This window comes from Myotis davidii, unplaced genomic scaffold (genome assembly GCF_000327345.1).
Source record: "Myotis davidii unplaced genomic scaffold, ASM32734v1 scaffold1388, whole genome shotgun sequence".
Taxonomy (NCBI): Eukaryota; Metazoa; Chordata; class Mammalia; order Chiroptera; family Vespertilionidae; genus Myotis; species Myotis davidii.
Genome location: NW_006298864.1, coordinates 119,598 through 123,787, shown reverse-complemented (window position 1 = coordinate 123,787; position 4,190 = coordinate 119,598).

Below are 4,190 nucleotides of genomic sequence, written 5' to 3'. Positions count from 1 at the left end.
GCTCCCTGGGTGGGAGCCCCCCCCGGGGGGGGGGGGGGGGTATGCAGGAGGCAGCTGATCAATGTTTCTCTCTCATCGATGTTTCTAACTCTGTATCCCTCTCCCTCTCCCGTCCTCTCTGTAAAAAATCAATAAAATATATATATTTTTTAAAAAGACAAATACTGTATGGTCTCACTTATATGTAGAATCTAAAACAAAACAAACTCACTGATACAGAGAAAAGATTGCTGGTTGCCAGAGGGGTAGGGATGGTGGGGATATTGTTGGCACTGGCCCCAATCACTGCTGTGCCGCCATCAGCGGGTCAGCATGTGGGAACAGTGGCGGGAGCGGGATTGCCTTCAGACAGGGGATTGCCATGACAGGAGGGGCAGGGGACATGGAGAATGGGCCGAGACCCATGCCTGAGACCTGCCCCTGTGCCCACTGCAGCCTCAGCCTTGAGGCCCACAGTTCCATTCAAGCTGCATGAACCCGAGGCTGACTGCTGGTGAGTGCAGTGATTGGTGCGGGCTTCTCCACCGCCCCCTGCTCCTGAAGGGCAATCCATAGGGGCAGCAGCCACCTCTCGCACCTGTTGTTGGCACTGGCCCCAATCACTGCTGTGCCGCTGTCAGCGGGTTAGCATGTGGGAGCAGTGGCGGGTGCGGGATTGCTTTCAGACAGGGGATTGCCACGGCAGGAGGGGCAGGGGGCATGGAGAATGGGCTGAGACCCGCCCCTGTGCCCACTACAGCCTCAGCCTTGAGGCCCACAGTTCCATTCAGGCTGCATGAACCCATGCACTGGGCCCCTAGTTATTAATAACTAATTACAATGGTATCACACACAGGCAGGCACAGGTATCAGGGCCTCCAAAGGATCAGCCCATATGTGCATAGAACCCCAGATGCTTCCTCCCATTACCCCAGTACATTGACGCCCAAAAAGTTCATCCATCATTTAACCCCCAAACAAACCTGAGCCACATAGAGCATTCACCGATTAACACCACTCTGCAGTTTGAAATTGCGCAGTCCCACAGAGTTAGCAGCAAAAAAAATGGCAAAATGTGCCCTCAGGTCTAAGACATTTATATCTGAAGGTTTTTAACCACAAGAGCAGGTCCTGACTGAGGCCACAGGCACCCTAATCTCACAACATACATTGCGCAGTCCCACAGAGTTAGCAGCAAAAAAATGGCAAAATGTGCCCTCAGGACTAAGACATTTATATCTGGAGGTTTTTAACCACAAGAGCAGGTCCTGAGGCCACAGGCACCCTAATCTCACAACATATCCTATTGTGGACACCTTAGGGCTCCCCTGCAATGCCACTCGCATCACCCAAGGTGGACTTGGACAGGCCCTCTCTCCCCACTGTGCACCCAGAGACCCAGACACTGAGCTGACTCCACAAATCACCAGGACCCACCAACAACTGCACTAAATGTACAGAACTCTGTCCCTTTCCTCATTACCTGCCAAAGGTCTCAGGCATTTTTGCAGACAAAAAGACAACTGCATTTCCGGGTTTTCCACAGGTAGGGGAGGGCAGTTGGGGACGATCAGGCTGGCAGGGAAGCAGTTTAGGCCGCGGGATTGGGCCTAAACCGGCAGTCGGACATCCCCCGAGGGGTCCCAGATTGGAGAGGGTGCAGGCCGGGCTGAGGGACACCCCCCACCCATACATGAATGTCATGCATCAGGCCACTAGTGGAAACATAAAAAAAAAAAAGAGATTGTAAAATTTATGCAGCAACTCTGGGAAACAGTACAGATTCCTTAAAAATTAAAAAAGAGATCTATCATACAGCCCAGCAATTCCACTTATGGTATTTATCTAAAGAAAACAAAATATCTCAAAAAGATATCTGCATAACCGTGTTTATTACAGAACTATTTACAATAGACAAGAAAAGGAAACAACCTAAGTGTTCATCAATGGACTAACGGACAAAGGTGTGTTATGTATATATGTTATATATACACTAGAGGTCCAATGTATGGAATTTGTGCAAGAGTAGGCCTTCCTTCCCATGGCTGCCAGCACCCAGGACCTGGGACCTAGGACCCAGCACTGCCCACCTGCTGCAGCCTGCTGCTCAGTGGCCTGGACCTCCTTCTTTGGGGCAATTGTGGAGCACCCCCTGCTACCCCCAATTGATCACCCTGTCGGCTGGTGGCCTAGGCCTCCCTCTGTGGGGCAATCATGGGGTGATGGCCGGGCCCTCAACCAATTGCATTGCACCCACCTTGGCTGGCCTGGCACCACTCAGTGGGTATCATAGTGTGGTTCCAGATGGTCGTCTGGATGGTCGTCCTGCTGTTGGGCCGTTCAGTCGATTTACATATTACACTTTTATTATATAGGATTATATACCTATGTATACATAATGGGATATTATTCAGCCATGAGAAAGCAGGATATCCTGACATTTGCAACTCATGCTTGGACCTTGAGGATATTATACTAAGTGAGATAAGTCAGAGAAAGACAAATACTGCCCTGACTGGTTTGGCTCAGTGGATAGAGCATCGGCCTGCGGACTCAAGGGTCCCAGGTTCGATTCCAGTCAAAGACATGTACCTTGGTTGCAGGCCCATCCCCGGGGCGGGGGGGGGTACCAGACTGTGAGAGGCCAAAGGCCAGGCTGAGGGATCCCCCCCGCCCCCCCTCAAGTGCACAAATTTTTATGCACTGGGCCTCTAGTGTTTTTAATATTTACTAAGTTAACTTTATATGCGCATAGCATTAATAATTTACTTGGCCAAACACTTGATTATAGTTGTAATTTTCTAATTTTTAGAAAATGTCAGTTTCTTGCCCTAACCGGTTTGGCTCAGTGGATAGAGCATCAGTCTGCAGACTGAAGGGTACCAGGTTTGATTCTGGTCAAGGGCATGTACCTTGGTTGCAGGCACACCCCCAGTGGGAGGTGCGTGGGAGGCAGCTGATCGATGTTTCTAACTCTCTATCCCTCTCCCTTCCTCTATGTAAAAAATCAATAAAATATATATATTTTTAAAAATCTCACATTATGTGGCTAGTAGAATGGCCAAAGTAGAAGACACTGAACATACCAGGTGCTGGAGAGGATGTTGAACAACTCAGACTTCACACATTGCTGGGAAGAATATAAAATAGTACAGCCATTCTGGAAGAGTTTGGTAATTTCTTATGAAGCTAAATATAACTTAACAAATATCCCAATAATCATTACCTGTATATGTATTGTAGAGGAATAGACGTTTATATTCACACAAAACACTGTACACAGACTTCATAGCATCATTATGATTTATAACAGCTGAAACCAGGAAACAAATCTTTCACGAGTTTGAATGGCTAAACAAACTGGTATATCCAGTGTATGTATGTACTCATTAGTAAAAATAACACTATTCTCAGCCAAGTGACAAAAACACAAAATGCTTACATGGTCCCCATTAGTAAAACATTATAAATTTGTATAATAAATACAATTGATTTATATAAAACGTATAAAATGCAATTATAAAAATGATTCCTATAATGCCAAAATTCATGAAATGCCAAAATTAAACTGATGGAAAACAGGTCAGCGAAAACCTGGATCACATACCAAAAAATTGCTGAGATAACTGAGGGCATTCATTTATCAGTATGTATTAAGTATGTACTTCTGCCAGACCCTGTTCTAGAAGCTGGGTATAGTACTGAAAAGATATCCATGGCCTTCTGAAAGTATGTTCTTATCAGATAAAAATATGTTATATTTATAAATTTAAAATGTTTTCTTTTAAACTATTTCTGTATGGTAAATTTACAATTAAATTTCAAGCCAAAGAAAGGTGAGAGCTAATCGTATGAGGTCATAGAACACTCCTTTGTTACATTTAACAGTAAAAATAAATTAGGAGTGAGGAAAGCACACTAGTTTTTATCAGGTGAATTATCTAATGTAAAATGAAATAAAGTTAGACTTGTAACAGAACACTCAGCCCAGCTGATGTTGCTCAGTGGTTGAGTACTGAACTATGAACCAGGTCATGGTTCAATTCCCATTGTTGTGCTAAGCCAGGTTGTTGGCTCAATCCCCAGTGGAGGGTGTGCAGGAGAGGGCCGATTGATGATTCTCTCTCATCATTGATGTTTCTCTTTCTCCCTCTCACCCTTTCTCTCTGAAGTCAATAAAAAATATATACTAAAAGAAAAACAGACAGTAA